Source organism: Protopterus annectens, chromosome 7.part0 (assembly GCF_019279795.1).
Source record: "Protopterus annectens isolate FY-2018-M chromosome 7.part0, PAN1.0, whole genome shotgun sequence".
In the NCBI taxonomy this organism is placed as follows: Eukaryota; Metazoa; Chordata; order Ceratodontiformes; family Protopteridae; genus Protopterus; species Protopterus annectens.
The window spans coordinates 1,541,745,576-1,541,768,912 of NC_056739.1; the positions used below are offsets into that span (position 1 = coordinate 1,541,745,576).

The following is a 23,337-nucleotide window of genomic DNA, read 5'->3' on the forward strand; positions in this document are numbered from 1 at the left end:
GTTATGAGCCAGTCATCCAAGTGCAGAAACACCTGGAATCCCTGCAGTATCAAGTGAGCTGCTACTACTGCCATGCATTTGTTAACCCCCCTGGGGGCTATGGTGATGCCAAAGGGCAGAGCTCTGAACTGATAATGACTGGCTCCCAGATAGAAGCATAGGTATCTTCTGGGTTGCCTGTTCATTTTGATGTGATAGTAAGTATCTTGAAGATCTATTGAGGACATCCAGTTGTCCTTGTGCAGAAATGGCAGAATAGACTGAACCATGACCATCTGGAACTTTGTATATTGAACCAATTTGTTCAGATTGCTGCAATCCAAAATTGGTCTCCAGTCCACAGTTTTCTTTGTCACTAAAAAGAATATTGAGTAAGTTCTGGATTCAATTTGGTCTGGGGGCATCTCTTGGATGACTCTTTTTCTAGCAGTTTTTTTTTTATTTCTAGAGCTTCTGCTTTCCTCTCATGGGGTGGAAGATTGGGAATTTTGTTTACTGTTAAGAGAGGGGGAAGGGAAAAGAAAATTATATAACCTTTGGAAATAATCCTCTGCATCCACGTATCTTTTATGTCTAGCCAGTCTCTCTGATGCAGGGATAGACAACCCCTGACAGCCTCCAGAGATGGATAATCAGACATCCTTTCAGGAGCACTGTAGGTTCTGTCAAAAAAAGAATCTCTGGACCCCTGCTTTGGTGGGCCTCCTCTGCTGCACAGGCAGCATCTTTTGTTTGAGTTTTCCCTTCTGCCCCTGGGGGAACTATATCTAAATGGATCTTGGAAAGGACTCTTGGACTTTCTGAATCACATCTTTTGCCCACCTCATTGATTCCTAGAGAAGGTTCTTTGAGGGGTCAAATAATGTACAGTCACTGCAGAGAGGGTCTTTCTATCTTGCTCACACCTGGAGAGTGTGTCCTTCTCCTTAGGGTCAAACAATGAACTGCCATCAAAAGGTGCATTGACAAACAAGGACTTGAAGGGCTCTGCAAAATTACACAAGCACATCCAGGCATGCCTCTTAATGGAAATGCCTAAACCCAAAAACCTTGAGGTATCTTTAGCTGCATGTGAAATCAGCCTCATGGGCAAATTTGTGATCAGCTGAAGGGTAGCCAGCTGTGAGGCAACAGAGCTCTGTGCCTCAGAAGTACTGATCCCAGAGAGGGATTTGTAGAGTTCCTTAAGCAAGTCCCTCTGCAATCTGGTGAAAAGTGCCAGATAATTCAGTGGCCAGAGTGCAAATTTAGCTGAAGCATATACAACCTTCCCAAATGTGTCCATTGCCCTGGACTCTCTGTTAGCGGGATGGAAGGATGAACTCTGTTCCCCAAGTTCTTTCTTTGTGGCCCCCACCATGACCATCCACTGGTACTCCCTTGTTCCAAAACTCTCTTCCTTTTGATGGTGCCAGCATCCTGTCTGTTCACCTGGGGATCGACTCCTTCCTTCTATGCCCACCTAGAGATCAAATCAATGAACTTGTCAGGGGGTGGAGTAACCCAGGAGGTAGATAGGCCAGATCCAAAGGTTTTCTGCAATACTGATTCCTCTTGGGAAGTGTTATCAGTAGACCAAACACCCCTTTGTTTGAGGATCTCTAGAATGTCTACAAAGGAGACATCATCAGGTGATGACCTTGGGGACCCTTGCCCTCATCAAAATTGGTATCTTCAGTGAATGACTCTTGAGGTGAGTCTAAGTGCCTCCTCTTGGACTTTCTCTTCCTAGGGACTTCTTCAGTGCGATGCTCTGGAGAATCATTGGAAGAAATAGGAATACCCTGCTGGGTAGCCTGGTAACTCTGGGCTTGCTATTCCTGTGGAGTAGATTGAAGATGTTCACAAGGGGGGTGGAACCGTCCATCCTCCAGAAGCAGAGAACACTCTAGCACCTCAAAGGCAGAGTGCTCCAGGGAGAAGGAGGCCAATGGAGCTGAGAAGACATGCTTCCTGACCATCAAGTCCCTCTAACCCGAAGGAAGTCCACCTGAGGCAAACGTCAGAGCTGAGTTGTCCAATGCTGAGGCTCTGAGGGGTAGAGATGGCTCCGACAACTTCTGAGTTGACTCTAACACCTCAGACCCAAAAACGGCACTTGGAACTGGTGCACTCAAAGAATGTATCAGAGCCAAAGATACCATAATCTTCAGATCTGACACAGACGGCCCTGGAAAGCTTAGATCCAAAGGCTCCAAAAGCACTAGTTGGATCAGAGAAGGAACAGAGATGGGTTGAGTAGTACTCAAGAAGGCCTCCTGACCCGAAGGGGTAGGAGCCTGGAGAACCCCCATCTGAATCTGTGTTGAGAGGAATTTCCTTATCATCCTATCCACATCAGCTTTTTTCAGGCTCATGAAAGAACAAGGGGATGAGGCTACTGATGGGGAACTGGAACATCGGCATCTTTCCAAGAATGGGGATGGCAGTCTGGAAGGTACAGGATCCAAGGATGACTTTGTTTGGTATAAGTGTTTTGGATCTGAAATTATTGGATATGAGGAAGCAGATCGGACATCCAAAGCTGACTGATCCAAAGATTTAGACTTCAGATCAGACTTTTTAGATAACTTTCGAGCTGGCTTCATTATCGGATCCAAGGATGGAGTAGAAAATCAAGGCAGATCTGATGGCCTTTCCCTGTGCTCTTTCTTGTCCTGTTTAGGGGGTTGAGCCCCGGACAGTGACTCTGAAAAGATCATAGGAAGTAGACCTTTCAGAATGAACTTGTTTTTGTGATCTACAATCTCTTGAGGATTAAATGATTTGCAGATGTCACAGTCAATTTTTAAATAAACAGGGCTCAAGCAATAAATGCACAAATCATGTGAATCAGACAAGGGAAGTTTATGTCCACACTCCTACATTTTTTAATTCCTGAAAGTTTTTCTGCCATTCCATATTGTAAATCTTTCTAAAAGAAGAAGGATACATTTTTTTTGAAAGAAGCTACCGATGATGGTATAAATCAGACGGGGATAAAAATAAATGCCAACAAAGGTATTAATAAATACACTTAATCAGCATAGATAGGGAGGATATATGCACATATATATATATATATATATATATATATATATATATATATATATAAAGTAAAAATTAAGAAACTGTAGATAAGCAACTAGACTGTTCACTTAACTAATTATCCGAACACGAGAGAAGCAAACAAGATCTGAGGTATGTTAGGAAATAGAGCATTATGGGTAAGAGAGGAGCTGGAGAGTTCTAATGGCCACGAGCTGTAAAAAACAGCCGAGTCAGATCTGAGAGTTGGATCTGAACCCAACTGTTGAGGAATGAATGAAAATTGACAACATCAAATAAAGTTGTTATAGCTTGTATTGCAGCTTACTTCACTAAACTACACATTAGTCTTACAAAGCCAACAGTACATCAGCACAGCAGGAACAATCATTTTATCAACAAACACCCGAGGACCAATTGCTACACATAATATCTGGTTTGACCATGCCAGAATTAAAAAGAAAAAAATACTTACCTGCTGCTATCCAGAGAAATTCCAGGATCAACTTTTTCTAAACAAGATAAAACATTGCTTCCTCATCATGTGTATGCTCCATTTTGCTAGGAAAATAACTGTGTCCAGTACCAGTAGCAGAAAACTATTCCCTACACCTTCATGCATGGCCCTTCGCTTTGGAGTGCAGCCTGAACATCTATCGAATCCTGGCTAAATGAGGCACAACTTCTACTTAATCGAAAAAAATCAAAACACTTAATATTCTCATCAAAACTGCTAACTCAAGACTTTATTTTTCTCACAAAACAATACTGAAACTGAACTAGTAAAAACATCAAAACTACTAGTCTTCATAATTGATGACAAACTCTCCTTTGAAAATCATATTCACAACACAATTAAAAAGACCCATTTTAAACTTGGCAAGCCCTACAGGCATAAACTTTATTTCGACATGCCACCAAGTTAAAACTGGCTAACAGTTTACTCCTCCCTTCCCTCCTCTATGGTAGCTAAATTTTCACTAACCTGCATGCATCTCATATGAACAAATTACAGTGATGCTACTACAAAATAGCAAAGTTTGCCTCCAACATGCCAACTTGCACCCATTATTGCCTAGCCATAAAAAATTTACACTGGTTTAACTCCCCCACTACCTACATTACACCCAACTAACTCTCACCACAAATTACTATATAACCCAAATTATTGCCCCTCACTTCAGACTATGCTACAAACATACACCCCAACCAGAAATCTTAGGTCTTCAAATAAACATCTCCTAAGCATATCAAAACCTAACAAATGGGCAGGACAAAGCCTTTATTCCTATACCATTGCCAAACCTTGGAAAGCTCTGCCTTCCTCTATTACTCAAATAGACTCCATAAAAACATTCAAAATCGCACTAAAGCACCACTACCTCAATAATCATATATGTTCCTGCAACCACTTGCTTAACCCACCATAAATAACTTACTGTTACTACTAACTACCAACTAGTACTTCATAACTTCCTTCCACCTCTTTTACTATCGCTATGTTTTGCTTTATCTCAAGATATTATCCTACTACTAGCTATATGAACTGCACTGATAGCTTAATGGAGTCTTTATATGTGTAACTATTTAACTGTATGACTTAAAAACAAACCCACTCGATGTGAATGCTTTTGAATCAATACTTTGATGTTGTATAAATGCTTTTGAATCAATACTTTGATGTTTTATTTACCATTGTGCATCGTCAAGACTTGTAAATATTTTGTTATACAATATTATTTTGTAACTGTAATTGGAGCTTTTCTCCCTGGGCCTCCACTGAAAATGGCCCAGTGGATGTTTCCGGTTAACAAATGTCAATAAATAAATAAGACAGATTGCCACTTAAGTTAAGCATCTTATATCAAAATGAAGGAAATAATGCGCTATTTATTTACTTTATTTTGATGACCAGCTGAATTATGGGTCTATATTAGAAGCCCAAAGATCCGTTTGAGCGAATCGGAAAAGAGCGACACATATTGCACGAATTACATAAACGGCAAACGTCCAAAACCGTGAAATTTGAAATGTCGATTTGTCATGGTTGGCCTGTCTGCGGTATAGATCCGTAAGGTAAGTGTGCGATAGTTACGGACCTTAGGGCTAGGGTGCGGGTTAAGGTAAGTGCATAGATAGTAATGTATGTAAGGTTTAGTGTAGGGTTAAAAGTAGGGTTTGGTTAGTGTATGTATGTGGTTTATTTATTATGTTTGGGTAGGTAGTATGTAGTGGGCAGTGGGGTTGGCCGACTATGACGATTCGAGATTTTAAATTTCATGGTTTAGGGGGTTCAGCGTATTTGCGGTTTGGGCTATGTGTGTCACTGTTGTCGTATTCGCTCAAAAGGGTTTTCGGGTTTATAATATAGACCCCTGAATTACACCCATTAGGCTAAAGAATTGATTTTTGATGATAAATTGACATTTGATTGGCATATTGCTCTACTGCTACACTAGAGGGACATGTGATTGATGAATTGTTATGTGTATTGCTGGCACTTTATTGAAAATTGTCAATCGGTTTTATCTTGTTCTGAAGAAGTCTGTAAAACAGAAGCACTCAGCAAACCAATCTTCTATAAATAAAGTACAAGTTACTGGCATCTTTTGGCATTTTTTTCTTGTTTTGCTTTTTTTTTAATTTATATAGATCTTTCAACTGTCCAGAAATTAATGGAATATCCTACTTTTTGTCTCATATCCTTGCCAGTCTAGTCCTCATAGCATTTTTTGGCTTTTTGGCACATCATTGAGGACTGAAGTCACTAAATAATGACAGTCATTTCAGAGTCAGACTTCATATTATTCAGTAAATGTATGCAGTATTCAAAGTTCATAAAAGCAAAAATTAAAATGTGTCCCTGAGGTTGGGCCTTTGTTCCCCTGATATTTTTACTTTATCCAAAATTCTTGGGCTAAGAGGGCGGGGTGTTTAGTTTTAGCATGTTGTGTATTTGTATGTATATGTGTGTGTGTGTTTGTGTGAGAGCAAGTGTCAAATGATTCCTTCCAACTACATTTGCCTACTATGTGACTATGAGCAAGTCACTTAACCTGACAGTGCTCCTGGGTCACCCCTGAAAAGGGACAATTTGTCCAGTGGGCAACAAACAGTTTTAAAAAATCAGAAAAGACCATATGCAGGTACAGCTTGAATGAAATGTCTGGACTGCTGATGTAAGTAGGACAATATTATTAAATGTACTGCCTGCTCTTCTTTTGTCAGTTGCTGTCACTCTTTTAGCTCCTTGGAGCATGCTCAATGACCAGGTGTATAGCCTTATCAATACCGTAGAATACTCTGATTGATGGTTATCTACAAAATAATTCAGGATAGCAAGTCACTGAGCAAACACTCACTTTTTTTGTCAAAATCTCATTTCTCCATTGCCAAGTTGGCAAGTGTTTCAAAATACTATCTGTTATTTTGTAAATATAATATTTTTGGTAAAACCTCCTTTCTCCATTCTCATGTTGGCATACTTTTTAAAATACTTTCTGCTAATTTGTAAATTCAATATTATGTATGGTTGTTATTGCTCTTGTTAAGGGCCAGCATCCAAAATCCTACTAAATCCTTGATTCGTGAACTCTTCTTCTGTTCCTACATTTCTTTTCACTTTGATTTATAATCTTCTGACTGTGTTATGTATATGAGCCCTAACTGTGAAAGTATACTTTCAAGCCTAGCAATCGTATACCACCTTGTTCTGTGGGGAGAAGCAAAATATCTTGCTTAATTCTTGCCCTCTTTCTGTCCCAAATAAATTCCTTTATTTATTAAATAGAAATGTACCTGACTTGTACATAATATTAAATGAACTAGAAATATTTCCCTGCTTGTACCTTAGTATCCATATCCATAGTCAAGAGCTTCCTTCTTCTTAATTTTTATTATCTTTTGTTTAGCCTTTTCCCACATATCCTTAGCTGTCATAACAAAATTCTTTCTAATCCGTACATCTATGTGTACATGTGAATATAAGCACTGCTTTATCTTCATTTATTTTATATCCTGAAAAATTGAAACTGTCTCAAAAGTGTCCACAACACTGAAATATCAATTTCTGGATTTATTAAGTACAGGATAATATTGTCTGTGGATAAGAATAATTTGGCTTCAGTAGCTAGTTATATGAATTTGTGGGCCCTTTATTTTCTTTGCTAATGGCTCTATGTATAAGGCAAAAGCAAAACAAAAAGATAAGAGGACTACCCTGCCTGGTTCCTCTGTTCAAACAGAACCTGTCAGTCAGGAATCCCACCACCTTGAGTCTAACCTCTGACTCTTAATATATCTTCTTAAGTAACCCCATTATTCCATCAGGGAAGATAAATGCTGTGATTGCCCTACTCATAAAAATACCTTCTCTGCATTAAGACCCACTCCACAAACAATACAGAGGTCTTACTGCACTCTGCCTCCCTCTGGATCATCATAATTCTGTTAATGTTGTCAAATGTTTTTCTCCTATCCAGAAAAACACACTGATCCATACCTGCAGGTTTTGGCAAAGCCTTAGTCATTCTCTTAGCTAGTATAGGCACAAGTGCTTTATAATGATGGTTCCAATTTAATTTTTTTTCTTTATGAAGCTGAATTTAAAGGTGCTTTGCCCTCTGTGGGTAGTGCAGCCACCACATATTTCTTCCAAGATGCTGGTACTGTCCTTACTTCTAAAATACTGTTAGGGAAAGGAGTTTCTGATAAAGCCATAGCAAATAAAAATAGAGGATGCTGCTCTGTGACATAATAGTGTATCACATAGGGACATCTACAACTTATTTAAATAAAGTGGAGTGGTGCTGACTGATTTATTCATATAAAGTGAAATATACAACAGAGTATTTGTAAAATTAGCATGTTTCTGTGATGTTATAGATACTTTTCAGTCTGGATAATGTTTTTAATAGGAAGATTTGTGCAGCAGAGTAGAAATTCATCAAAATATAAGTAGAATTTATTGAACGAATAACTAGATATTATATGAAGGATAATTTTTTATAGAATTTGTTGTTATAGTCTAAAGAAATGCTTCTACTGGTTGATTTAATGTTTTCATTAATATTGTATAATAATTTCTGTCACAAATAAGCTTATTTGCTTTTTAATGCATTTTGCATACATAATCTAATAAGGAGTGCTGAGATAATATACATTTGAAGGGCAATGACATTTTCTGCACACTGGTCCTGTATTACAGTAAGAGTATACAGCTAGAATGAAAGTGGCTGCATCCATTTAATGCAACTAGAGACAGAAAAGTAAGACTGCTTATATGCAGCCATTTACTCCATGAACTAATAAAGTGCCATACAACTAGAATTCAAACACACAGAAAAATCTAACTTATTAGTTTGCAGTCACATATTAGCAATTGCAGGCTGTATGGTAAGCTCAGTTAGCACTTTGTATCATTTTCTTGCATGTTCATATATCAGCCCAAGTTATATTTCTTTCATTTAGGTTTGTGTGTGTGTGAGATCTTTTATGCTATAAACTGGATTGACCATCTGTTATAATCACAGCATTTTGAGTATCATGACCCCAGGAAGACTGTTTCCCAAAGCCCCCAATCCATTTTACTATACACCCCATAAACATCCACCCCATCCAGTCATCTATTTTCCAGACTGTGCCCCACCTTCTGGAAATTCCTGGATCCACCACTGGAATATGATTCAAGGAAGGAACAGCTAATCAAATGGACCTAGATTATAGATTTAGGTGGTAATAATATAGACAAATGGAACAAGTCTATATGTTTATAGACCATTTAATTGAAAAATAATTTCATTTTTTAATAGAAATTCAAGTAAAAATTAGAAATGCCATGGTAGAATAACAGCCACGTTAAACTGATTAAGAAATAGAGTCATTGTGGAATAGAAGAATAAAGCCCTAACTACATCCCAGGCAGAAACTGAACATATGGAATATAAATGGTATGATGACCCACCACTGGACCAGTAATCAAGGAGCCTCAATCCTCACCACTGGCACCAGTGGGGGATGTACACTGGGAGGATAACAGGTACATGCACAGTATTTCCAGATGCAGCTTTTTGCATCAACTGCAATTTCCTTAAAAGCACACAGAGACCACAGCCAGTCCAGGGCTGGTTCCTCTACCTTTCTTCAGATCCCCAATAAGACTCATTACTGGCACAGCTATAGAGTTGGGATCTCAGCTGAGTGGCCAGGCCAAGACCTCTAGCACCCTCTCTGTCCAACCAGTGCTTCATGTCCCCACCCAAGTAGCTCACACACACACACACACACACACACACACACACACACACACACACACACACACACACACACACACACAAACACACTCACACATGCACACAGTCTTAGGTTTGATTTACACACACACACATGCACACACACTCCTGGGAAAGGTTGGCACAGGTTTACCGGCTATGCCCCCTTTTGCCCAGACTATAAGATAGTTATCACTGCCAACAACCAACTCCTTATCAACTACTTTAATGCCCTTAACAAAAGGTGCCTAATTTTACTGTGTAATATTAATATTAATACAAATGGTAGTTTCACAAAGAGCAAGGCTATTAGGAATGGCCCACACAGTGTCACCAAATAAATATACCAGTACTCTTAAAACTTAAATCTATCTACCCAGATCAGCCAGAATGAAAGGTTTAAATATATTTAGTAATAAATAATAAAAGAACAAGAAAATATTCAGTGTAAATTCACAGTGACATCAGAGTTCAAAATCACAGGAAATATTTAAAACAACATTGAAGGACAGTCTCAAATAAATAATGAAAAATGTCTAAACAAAGTTTTGCTATATTCCTGACTATATATAAGAGAGTTGCTACACACTAGAAACTTACTTAGAGAGCAAGGCAGATGTGTGGTGAATGGATCTTGTTTTGAGGCCCAAGACATAATGCAGAATGCCCTGTCTCTCTAAGAGACCTCTCAAATTAATATCTCAAATATTACTGCTGGGATAGCTTGCAGAATGACATCATTTCTTGTCATCTGACTCTATCCCAGATGAACCCCCCACTGCTGGAAGCTTACAGTATTTAGCAACAACCTGTGAAAATACATACACCTCAGACCTTTGGCAGATGCTGGAAGTCATAAAACAATTATATTCCTCCACATTTCAAGACTAGTAATTATTTTACCCTAAAGACAATACATAAAGCTTCTCAGCACATACTCTGTGTCTCTAGCTCATTGAAAACTGAAATATACCATCTTTTATTGTGTAGCCATAAAGTAATTTAATTTTAGCTATTTTTCTGAAGTTTGCTGGACTGAAGTCAACCTTCCAGTTTCCTCTCTTAACATATACATTTAAACAATTCCAGTAGTACATGTACATTTCTGTTCTCTTCCAGCAGGACACAAAGTAGTTACATTTTAAGCAAAAGCACACACATGTCTGTCTAACCCAGTTAGATATACACATGACATACAGTTCTAATACAGCTGTAACATAAGCATCTTAAATCATGTTGACAGCCATAAATTACATATAATTATTTACAAAATTCCACCTAGCTGCGCTGGCAGTATCTCCTTTCATCACAAATGGATTAATAGGATGAGAGTTGATAGAAGTCCTGGACTGAATGGTGTTAATAAGGTGAAGTCAGTATAGAAGATGAAGCATTTTAGATGAAATGGACATGGTTAATGCATTAATGTTTTTATTTATATTTTTAGTTTTTAATTTTATTGAAACTAATTTGATTAATTATAAATTAATTAATACACTGATTACATGATTAGTATTTAAGATGTCAGGTTCTGTTTTTATGTGAAACAACTTGAGAAAGCATTTGCAAAAGCTTGGAAGCTCATTGTGATTTAATAAAATACTTTATCTGTGTTTCTCTATGGATACTGGAGCCGCTTTCTTTTCTTGTTTCATTTTACATCTCAGGTGATCCTGGTTCAATTAGTAGCTTAGGTGTCTGAGGTGGTGGCAGAAAGGGATGGGCTTGTTCATCCTAGGAGGAAGGGTGTTCATCTAGGCATTCCTGTGGGGAGGAGTGGTCCATAGAGGGGAATGGCCTTTAGACACAGAGAAAATGGGGGCAGGGGGGACAAGAGTTGGTCATTACAACTCCTATGACAGCAAGGATGATGTGTGCCCCCAGGATGCCTTAATGATTCTATCTGTCCCAACCCTGGCACAGCAAGTTCAGGGGATATTAGGATGGGTAGGAAGACCCAACATAGGGCACTGGGATGAGCTGATGGTTGTCTGTGTGGGAGTTGAAAAAAGATAAAAAAATGGCATGGATACTTTTGAGAAAATCGCCAACAACAATAAATAAAAAAAATGATCTGGTACTAGAGCATCCCTGAGGTGTGATATTTGGAAGTCAAGAAGAAGTTGTGAATTAAAACGAGTAAATAATGTAGGATAGAGCAGAAAGGCTTTCTTTAAGCATTTCAAGTTTTATGATTGAGATGGTGCAGCCATAACTTTGCTAAGTCTAGGGAAATAGTATTGTAGAGGACAACAAAGGAGCCGGTAGATATTTCCTGGAGCACCTTTTTTTGGAAATTGCACAGGGAATACTAATTATAGGTGAGTAAAATCAATGCAGAATCTTGACAACTGTTCAACCATGCCAAAAGAAGATATACAGTACGTTTTGAAAGGAATATGGGTTGATGCAGCAGCTGGCTCTGGTGACCTCATTGGCTACTTTTTTTTTTTAAATAAGCCCAAAGATGGTACCATGTTAAACCTATGTGATCCAGCAAAGTTCACACTATGGTTTCATTCTCAAGATTGGGAAGGAGGGTGTAGTTGTTCCTGTACTGAAAATCAGTAATGCCAGAACAGCTGATAAATATAGGCCCATTAGTGTAACATGCATAACAGGCCAATATTATGAGAAAATATTAGAAAACAATATCTCTCTGGCTTTTAACTAGAATTAGACATTAACAAACACTGGCTTTCTGCAAGAAGACCATGTCAAACCAATTTATGATAGTGTTGGGCTAATCTTACTGACAGTATAGATAACAGCCTGTTAGTAGACATTATTTATTTATATCTCGAAAAGAATTTTGACATCATTCCACATAATTCCATATTACTAACAAAGGAGAAACTGAACATAAACAGTTCTATTGTCAATAGATAAACAAACAGCTACATAATAGGAAATCCAATGTGAACATTAATAATATTTACTTAGAAACTGCATTCATTTAAATAAGGTTCTATACTTGGCTCCTTATTTAATATTTTTATGACTACACAGTAGCACAATGGCTCAATAAATTTGCAAATGACTTAAAAATAGGCAGTGTGATGACTGATGTATATGAATAAATAATATTAATGACAAAGAAGCAGTGAAAGAATTTTAATAGCTCCTCAGTCATAGCAGACTGCCAGACCTTACTATGATAAATAAAGCCATATAGAACTTTACCTAGATGAAGTGTTAGATTGGTCAAACAAGAATAGCCATGGATTTTAGGGTAAAAATAATCAACTTAAATTTGATGGCAATGTGACCTCAGTAATTAGAAAAAGTTATGTTATATTATTTTGCACACTGAAGACAGCAGTTTGTGTGAAAAATATTATTCAAACCTTCAAATCAATGATAAGGTAAGGCCCATATATGAATATCGTGTGGGCCTGTATATTAAATATATCACAAGTGAGGCAACTGGAGACAGAATTTAAAAAAGCCTTGCGAAGACAAACTGAATAAATGTGAACATTATGCTAAAGGGAATGGTTAATAAAATTGTGGTTGCATTTAATTAGTTACCGACTTTTAAGGGTGACCTAATTGTAATGTTTAATGCATGTCTAATGAAGTGTTGGCATTGATCCAAATGACTCAAATATATACAATCAAATTGACATGAAAAATAATAATTGTCCTGATACAGTTCCATATTTTGGAACAATGATAAAAAAGAGGAGTTTTTTTACATAAGTTAAGCAAAACTTAAGCATGCATTGCCCACAAATGTTAGACCTCCATTAGGTGACACTCGTTGATTGTTGTAGCAAGCACCTCAATAACCCAACCTAAGGTTGTGAACTTGTGCAAGTGTAAACATTGTAATGGCAGGACTGCAAATCAATAATCTCTTTCATGAAGAACAGCTCTCTTAGGATCTAAAAGTTGACTAACATGGATTTAAGACATGGCAACATTTTTTCTGATGAACTCAGAAAACTGGCAGTGTAACTGATTTTGATCTAGATGACAAGCCTGCATACAGTAATAGTTACAAATATGAATACTCATGAGCTAGTTCCTACAACCAATGCACCCTTTTCAGCAATACACCTAAAGGGCAGAGGGTGGGATTTCAAACAATGTACATCAGGTACCAAAACTGGCTTACAGATTCAAAAATGTAGAACAGCATATGCAGTAGTCTGTACATTAGCAACAGGAAATGAGAAGTGCAGAAAACAAATGCTTTTATGTCAGAAGACAAAATATATCTGGACAACCTGCTGCTTATTTACAAGTATGGCATTATAGCCATAAAAAATACCAACTGTAAGAATAATTCTGTATAGTCTTATTAGTCACACTTTAGTTGAAACTTGGGCAGCTTCATTCAATTTATCACATTCGCAGATTATAGCATTATCATTTTATATATCAAATTATGGGGCAAAATAATACTGTGATCAGTTGTGTCTGTGCAGTTCCAGATTGTTTTTTTTTTCTCTACAGTAGTTTGATGGCTGATGTGGGAAGTGAAGCGCTGCCTATAATTTCTTACGGTTTCCTTTTTTGTTATTGGACTTATGCATGCATATTATATTTATACATTTTCTTAGCTTACTTGTTAGCTTCATTTTGGTATTTGGTTATTTTGGTGAATGAAGTTATTTATTTATTTGCATTGATGTAAACTGCTTTTTAACACTTTGATACCTGCTTACATGTTTGATGTTTGATTTTTTTTAACAGTGTGAGTTCTGATGCTTTTTGGTTTCATTTAAGCAATGTGTCATCTATTTGGTGTTTTGACTATTTAACTTTCATTGAGGATCTATCTTCTGATGTGAAATAATCTAACATATCATTTGGAGATAAGCATGATTTCAAACACATGTAAACAGTTTTCTCTGTGAATCATATTTTCCAGAACATGGGGACAAATAGATGATTTCTTATAAACAGGTATTACAATTGTCTCTTTTAAATGAGATGGAAAAAGCCCAACTATAAGAGATATCCACACTATCTGGAAAACACATGGGACCAGTGACTTAAGCAAGATAGCAGCTTAGCAGCTTCCTTGTTTATCATACAATAGGTTGAATTGACAGAGAAATTCAATATCATGGTCTCCTTGTACTCAACATTCCTAAACTTAGTTCAGCAACAATCATAAGACCCCAGGACAAGTCCATCATCAAGTCCTATCTGTCATAAGACCACACCTGAATCATTCTGCCACTTGACGTACTGTGACTGGAAAGGGCATTCAAAAGGTTTCAAGACATGATGGATTGCACTCTACATCCTTAACCCTGTATAGGCTTGCAGGATGACTGGTTGGTGGAAAAATGTCAGAGGACAACAATTTGCCTGCTTAAGTGATACTTGGTAGATTGCAAGGTGCAATATCAGCCTAAGCTTGCCCTAAGAAAGGTATAAACTTTATATTTTCATTCCACCCTCTGTCCCCGCCATACAGCTTGCTAAGCTCTTGATCATATGAGTAGTTATGATTCACAATAAAAACAGAACATGTATATAATGGGGCACACAGGTCCACAACACAAAAGGATTGATTGTAGACTTGTTCCAATATATTTGGACTTTCTTCACTTGGATCATATTGAAACTGATCCAATACAGGTATTAGGCCATTACTAATAGCTTTCCTTAAATTGCTGAACTGTCACAGTGTAAAGTGACATAAATAGGAAGAGCCCAAAGCAAAAAAAAAAATAGATTGAATGGTAGCTATCACTTGAAACCGGCTCTACCTTCAACTAAGATATAGTCCATACCAAAAAATACCAAAATACCATCTCAAGTGAGTGTGTGCTAATATTTTTATAGCAAAGGAATCAGAACAAATTCACAGCCCTCAGTTACATGAAAAATATGTAAAAAATTCTTTACAAGTGTAGGGGTTTTATCATCAACAAAATTATAAAACTCAACAAGAACAAGCCAGTTTTGGCGACCTACCATTAGGCTAATGAGGAAATCAAAAAACTTCTGCAAAAAAAAAAAAAAAAATGATTACAAAATTAGCTAGTAGATGGCAAACAAGGATATGGTTGCAATTTGCTCCTTCACTAAGTATATATTCAGAGGATTTGGCGATTCCATTTCAAATCTACAATGAAGTGTAATGGTTGTACCATCACTGATATTACTCCACATAGTCTACTGGATAACAGAAAAACAGCTAAACTCCATCAATCTAGTTTTCTGTTATAAACTTCAGGATGACCTTACCACCAAAAAAGCAAGTCAGAATCTATGCCTGTCTTGTTAAATATCAAAGTGGAATTTGTAAGTAGTGCTATAGGTAAGGATATCAAAGCGAAGGATCTTTTCAGAGGTCAATAAAGTGATGTTATTCTTCCTTGGTGATGTCACTGATGGGATGCAACTTGTAAATCTAAGAAGTATCCTCTAGAGCCACACAGAGCCAGAAGAATTGGACTTTCTACCATCCAGCTTACCATATGACTACTAAGGATACACAATCAGTTACAGCAATGTGTGACGGATAGTGGATCAGGGAGTCTATAATGTCATGGAAATCAAAACTGATCTATTTTAATTAAGCTTGGGGTTGCTATCAAGAGAGTCAAAATGTGGTATTTTTCACAAACTGACAAAAATCAGGCAATGACACTGGGAAATTCCTCTGCTATAAACTTAAAATTCCCCCTCTTCTCATGCAAATTTTTTTTGGGGGGGGGGGTGGGCACCAAGTTGGTGGCAGGAGGAGTGTGGCTTCTGTTTGCTTTTTAACTATTTTATACATAAGCAACTTTGTTGTTTGAAATAAGCATTTGCTTTAGTTCTATTATTTTATTTGCCTTTTGTTTGTTTTGTTGTTGCTTGATGAAAATAAGGTGTATATAGTGTCATTTAAAACTTTGTTATTCAGGTCCTTAGACCATTATGCTTTAATTGTTACTGGAACTATAGTCAATTGTTTCAGTATGGTAACACCAATAAATACATTGCTTCATGTGGAAATTAGAATCTTAATCCTAATATATGCTTTGTATGACAGGTGATCTTAAACACTGTCACAGTATATACTTTGAATATAAGGGTCAGCTTTGTTTAGAATAGCCCATACACTTCATCAGCTGCTTAGCTTGAAGTGGGACAAGTTCCAAGTGGTTTGTAGATAATTAAATCTATGGTGTGCATGTTTTGCTAAAAAGGAAATTGTTACTAATGAGACAGAATGTAGAAGATTACATTATTTGAGAAGCTTAAGTATGAGGGGAAATAATGCCTTGTGAGTTAGATGCTATGCAGTATAAACATCATCCTAAATTTGTGAACTTCAGAAGGGAGGAAGGCTACAGCTCATCATGATTTCAATGGGAATAAAAAGGATTTTGAACATATTAACATTTTTCTGATGATGTAAGAAAACTGACAGTGTAAATGATTCTGTTTTGGATGAAAAGCCTGCATACAGTAATGGTTACAAATATGAATATTTGTGATCTAGTTCCAACTACAATTGCACCATTTTAGCAATATACCTAAAGGACAGAAAGTGGGATTTCAAGCACTTTATATCAGGTGCCAAAAGATGTTTGCAGATTCAAACTGTAGAAAGGCATATGCAGCAGCCTGTACATTTTCAGCAGGAAATGAGAAATGAAGAAAACAAATGCTTAAATGTAAGCAGGACACAAAGTATATTTTTACATCCTGCATTTTATTAGAAGTAGAGCATTATATCCATAAAAGTACCAACTGTAATAATGATGCTTCTGTATAGTTTCAGTATGTTTTCAATGAATATCAAATTAAGTTTTTTGGGCTATGGGATAGCATTTATAGCTGTTCACATATCTTCACATGCAATCACTGAATAATATCACTGCACTTATTTATATAAGTGTGAATACACAGCGCCAATTTCATAAAATCTTAGCCTTGCAATGAGATGCCCACATTAAGTTCTCATATCTTAAGCAGTATAAAAGAGCTAAAAACCACCATGAGTGTGTGCATGAGGAACTGTATGTATGTAAAGTCACAAATTCTTTGGATTATTTTCAGTAAGAGGCTGTGGGTTTGAGCCTGAATGGATTTCTCAAGAGCATCTATAAGAAGCTGCTCTGAGCTGAGCTGAGCAACACCGGTCCACAGCTGGCTCAAACTGTTTTAATGTTTTTTTTTCATGTACTGTAAAGGGTGTCCTTATATGAACACCCTGTTTGGGCTTCTGTAAGGTTATAAAAGGAAAAATAAGAAACCTGAATAGGGAAGAGAGAAGACAAGGAACACACACGAAAGGAATACATTATGAGGATCATGCAGGAGGAGATGGGACAGGGTGGGGCACTATGTTTTTGTGGGGAATAGGCTCCCCGTTTTCCAAACTTTTGGAAATTTGGGAAGGAGTAAGGATAGAATATGTAGGAGAGAGGGTTAGGGAGGAGAGAAGGAACACATGAACATAAATGCCAAACAAGACAAACAGGAAAACAACGGTGGGTTGACATGGGAGAATACGACATGCAGATAGCAGACAAGCACAAAAGAGAGGAGCAGAAGTAGCAATAACCAGCTATCACCCTAGTCCAGAAGACCTCAGTTATCCCCCCAGGATGACCCTGAACAGGGGGATCTCTATATTATGAAGGAGGAGGTCTCCAGTAGCTCATTGGGTGGGGCTGACCAGATCATCAAGACTTGCACCCAATGGAGGGGAGCCACCATGCCCGCATCCTGTGGAGCCATCTCTGGGTAGGCATGGGGAGGTTGTGAGCATTCTCTCACCTGGGAAGCAGGTGGCTATTCTGCCCCATGGCAGTGTTCTTTGAATCTGTAGAAAAAGTATCATAAAAGGGAGTGAGAAAAAATGAGAAAGAGAGAGAAAAAATGAGAGAGAGAAGTGGAGATGGAGACAAAATGGACTCGTAAATGCGTCAATTTATTTAACAAAATGAAATTAAACATTCATTCAGAAATTGCTATTAAGCAATGTTACACATTTTCACTTCATGAAAAACTGCATTCTGAAAAATATTTTTGGATGGCACTTGTTATAAATGCTGTTATGACATATACTATAAATCACTGTTTTATTATTTTATGGATTACTCTACCAGTAAAAAGTGATAATATTACTCTGTCAGTGACAGTTATTGATGCATAATGTATTTCTTTGCACTTCGGTAGTTATTATACTGGCTCTGGAATGATGGTGTGACTGTGATCTATCAGATAGAAACTTGGTGTTGCATTAATGAATGGAACTTTTTATTGGGTTATATTTTTATATGACATTTCTTATGTTCTATACTTATGAGAGCTCTGCAAAGTCTCACAGTTCTCTGTGGTGCTGGTTTCCATTATGTTATCCCCTCAGCCATGGAATATGGAAAAAAAGAGAAAAAAGAATGTTGCTTACTCACTTCATTTGTGTGTGTTGTGGCTGAAAGCAATTCATTAGTTACAATCAAGTTGCCTGATTTTCATCCGGTTCAGCATATGGGTTGTCAGATCCAACCAGATCAGACTTCAGGAACCATGAGTTTCTGAGGCTCCAGAGCTCTGACTCCTGCCCTACCCATATATCCCTGTACTATACCCTAATACCTCAGATAGAGCTTGCCCCCATCTAAACAAATAATTAACAACATGATAAATATGATAATAGTTGCAGTAAGATAAAGAGAGGGAGAGAAGGCAACTGTCAGAACACAACTGTTAACAGACAGGGAGTTGAGTAACAACCACCCAGTTACCCCAAAGTCATATGTGTCAATTTGGAAAGGGAGAAGGAGGTTGAACTGGATGAAAATCAGACAATATGGATCTATTGTTATCTGTTGTTATGGTAAGTATCTTTAGTACCCTATATTGTCTATTTTCATCTGATTCAGCATATGGGACAGGTTCTTCAGGGTCCTTCCATGCTGGTGAGCCATAAGATCAATGAAGGGGTTCAATGGGTGGTACCACTCATGATGATGTTTGGCTGGAACCAGAAGCTTCCAAGAACACTGACTTGCCAGGTGAAGGATCTTGGGTAGGCCATACTCCTTTCTGCTTCATCAATTCAAGGATCTCAATGAAGGTGACATCTTCATAGGAGGAGCGAAGAGATGCTTCACCTTCATCAAAATCAATGTCTTCCATGAAGAACTCTGGAAATGAATCTATGTGCTTTTGCTTGCATGTCTGTTTCTTGTGAACTGTTTCTTGTGGGAGTAAAGAAGGTTCAGGATCAGACTGGGAGCTAATATAGCATGGAACCTCAGAAACCCATGGTTCCAACTGTCCTTGTCTGACAAGAAGATGGGAAGAAGAGGCAGAATCCTGCTGGGATTTGGCTGGAGCTGAACTGAATGGAGAACACTTCTTAGGCGTAGCTATGACCCTATGAAAAGCCTCAAAGTTTGAAGCTGCAATTGACTCTGAGGACATATTCTTGTCCAAAGACAATGGGGAGCTGCTGGTGCCAATGTACCTCAACCCAGAAGATTATCTCAAACCTGAGCTGTTGAGAGCCAAGGCTCTGAGAGGTAGGGATGGCTTTGATAACATTGGTGTCAACCCCACCCCTTGAAACTTGGTACTGATGCTTTGGGTCTAGTATTTCCTTGATCTGAATGCATCAGTGTTGAGAGAGATAAGGATGCTGTCAAGGTTGACGTAACCAATATTGTTGGCTCTGATGAAGGCACCCTGGTGCAGGATGGAGCCAGAGTGATCTGTTTCAGAGTAGGGTGGACCTGTACTGGAGAACTAAGAGGAGGGTATGTTGGACCAATACTCAGTATGTTCCTAGTGGACAGTACAGCAAGAGCCCCAGGCTGGATCTGCATTTTGAGAAACTTCCTCATCATCCTGTCAACATCCTGCTCAGGAAGGCTTTAGGATGGCCTGGAACAAGAGGCTACCAAGGGTGGTCTAGAGTATCTCCTTTCTTGGAAAACTGAGGAATGGAGCCTCAGGATCACCAATTCTGGCAAGAACCAGGGCTGAAGAGAAGAGGAACAAAGCCAAGGAGCTGTCAGTTCTGACCACAGAGACAATTTTGGATAAGGACTTGTCCAACTTTTTGGTTGGAGAAACAGTGACATAAGATAATCCTGTGGAGGTGAAACCCCTGCCTGTGGGGGGAGTAGGCCTTTTACAATAATCTTCTTTCTTCTGGTTTGTAGAGCTCTAGCACTGAAGGAAGCACAAGACTGATAATCTGCATCTAAGTGGACAGCATCCAAATGGTAAACACTAAACAAATGGGGGTCTTGTGGGGCAGCGTGAACTCACATTGTGTACAATACTTAAACCATTGTGAGTCAGACATGTTGAAGACACAACACTCAAGTTTGTGAATCCTAATCACCACAGCACTCAAAAAGTAGAAAAAGTACCACATAAAAAGTATTTAAAAATACAAGAATAACAATAACACTGTTATCTAATATTATATAGTAATATTATCTAATATATCTAACTACTTAAATAAATTCACTATTACAGCTAAATCTATATACTAAAAATAGTAAAGTCCTATCAAAAAGGAACATGCTAATAATCACACTTCTACTAAAATAATAGAGAGTATAAAAACTCTTCATAGGGAAGGAGGAAATGCTGGAATCTAAAAAGGATACACACTAATATATGAGCCCTTCAGAACACAAAGTCTTCATCGGCAAACAAGATCTGAGTTATTAGGGTGGAGTACAGAAAATTGTGATTAGGGGAGGATTTAGAGCCCTGGACCCAAAGAAGTTTCAAAATTGGTGCAGAGGTCGAATCCGGTCTGATCCGACAATCCATGTGTTGAATCAGATGAAAATAGACAACACTGGATCCAAAGTTGACGGGGTCAAAAAGCGGTCATCGCAATTATTTTTGGGACTCCTTTTGACTTTTCAGAACTACCCTTGATGTCAGTGGAAATGGGTGAAATGCATAAAGGAACATTCCTGTCCATGGGAATGAGAAAGCAAAGCATCTCTTTTCCAGGCTTGTTAGCACAGAGTTCTGGTGTAGCATTTGTTGAGTTGTTGGTTTTGAAAAGAGGCAAACGGCTCTACTTGAGGTGTTCCTCACAACTGGATCAATTCCTGGAAGACTCCCTCATTCAATTTCCATTGATGAGGATCTGTCCTAGCCCTGTTCAGCTTGTCTGCCACTATGTTTTTAGTGATGGAATGTAGGAGGGTTAATGTATGCTGAAGAGCTAACTCCCAAGCTATCACTGTCAGCCTGCACAGAGGATATCACCTTGTGATAATTTCTGTAATTAACAGGAGAGGTCCAGGAACAACAGATGACATTCATGGGCTTTGGTCTCTCTGAGGAATCTCACAGGTCTTGTACATTGAAACTGTATCCATAGTTACAGACTGACTTGGAGAAAGAGGACAAAAGGTGACATCTGCATTAGTCTGTATTTGTAGTCTCCACCACAGCAGTTCCTTTTTTTACAAAGCCCAAGATTGATAATCTGAAATTCCAGATGATGCAAATGTTGGGTCCATACATTTCTTAGAAACCATTGAATCTTTCCCATCTGTAACCTGGTGAGAGGAATCATAAGAATCATAGATGTCATGAACCTCAGAATCCAGAGCTACTTTCTGGTTGAAGTCTATGACTGAACCTAGAGGCTCGGGAAATTTTCCAGATAAAAATCCACCTCAACCTGTGTCAAAAAAAAAATTGCTTCAGGGTGTCTATAAGACTTCTTAGAAAGTCAATCCTGCATGACAGAGTCAAAGAGGATTTCTAAATATTTATCGTGAATCGTAGATCGGTCAGAAGAGATTAAACCCATATTAATGGATCTTGATATCTGGGAAAGACTCTGCATAGATAAGTAAGCCATCTAAATAAGGAAAAATGTGAATGCCATTCAGTCTGTAAGGCATTATGACTGGAGACAGACACTTTGTAAACAGCCCTGGAATAGTAAATAACCCAAAGGGTAATGCAGAGAACTGATAATGTGACCAAGACACAGAAAAATCTGAAATTTGGTTATAGGAATGTGATGGCATTTATCTTTTAGGTCCAATGTTACCATAAAACATCCATGGGGAATATGGGATAACAGACCCTGAAGTCTCAACATTTTGAATTTTGTAATTTTCACATACAGATTTAGGAAAGAAACATTTAGAATGTGTCTCCAAGAAGACTCTTTCTTTGGTGTTTGAAACAATCTGGAATAGAAGCCCTTTCCCCTTTGAATTAATGGCACTGGTTTGAGGATTCCCAGGATAAGTGCTGAAGAACCTGAGGAAATAATTCTGTGTGGTTTAGAGAGTGAGGAGGAAGTCTCTTGAAAAGTCGTGTTTGCATCCAGTCCCAACTAATCCCTTCTGAGCTATCTTTAACACCCATCAGCCTGTCACAGTCTGCTGCCAAAGGGGGAATGTACAGAACCAGTTGGTGAGACAAGTTTTGAGGCACAGGGACAGCAGGAGAGGAGGAAGGGGAAAGAGTGCTAGTATAGATATTTTAAAGGTGTGGACTGTAACTTTTAAGGAAAGGATCCTTGTTTCTTAGTGTTCTTCTCTTGCCATCTCTTCTTGTTTCCCTGTTTAGCTTGAGAAAGCAGGGACTTCTTGTTTTGTTTCTAAGACATGAGAGAAGATTTATAAGATTTGTAAAGGAGAGCCTGAAAAATCTTAGAAACTCCCTGAATTAATTTTCCTCTCTCATCAAATTGTTTGAGGACCTAAGCAGAAGATGGGGCAATTAAAACCTCCTTATCAAAAGCTGAATTCAAAATTCAAACTTTATCTCATCAAAAACTTTTGATTACATACGCATGCGTACCTCCTCAAAACAGTAGTAGAAGTAGAGGCCTTAGACACTGTATCTTCCACAATCATACACACTCCTTAAGAGATTTTTAGATACTTGAGAAATGCTTGAAACAATAGAATTGAGAGCAGCACTCCCTTTCGGGGGTAAGGGTGGTAGCGAGATCTCTAGGACTATCTGTACAAAAAAAAGCATAAACTTCCACATACAGGTCTAATAGTTAAGAATTCTATACTTCAAAGTGGAAGAAGGAAAAAAAAACACCTTACCAGATTTGTCCAAAATC

At 38.0% G+C, this 23,337-nt stretch overlaps 1 protein-coding gene across 1 annotated transcript in view; it reads right to left on the reverse strand.

The window, feature by feature from the left end:
* Window positions 1-23,337, reverse strand: part of CFAP92 (cilia and flagella associated protein 92 (putative)) — a 1,173,156-nt gene that overhangs the window by 896,967 nt on the left and 252,852 nt on the right. The gene's annotated exons all lie outside the window — the stretch shown is intronic.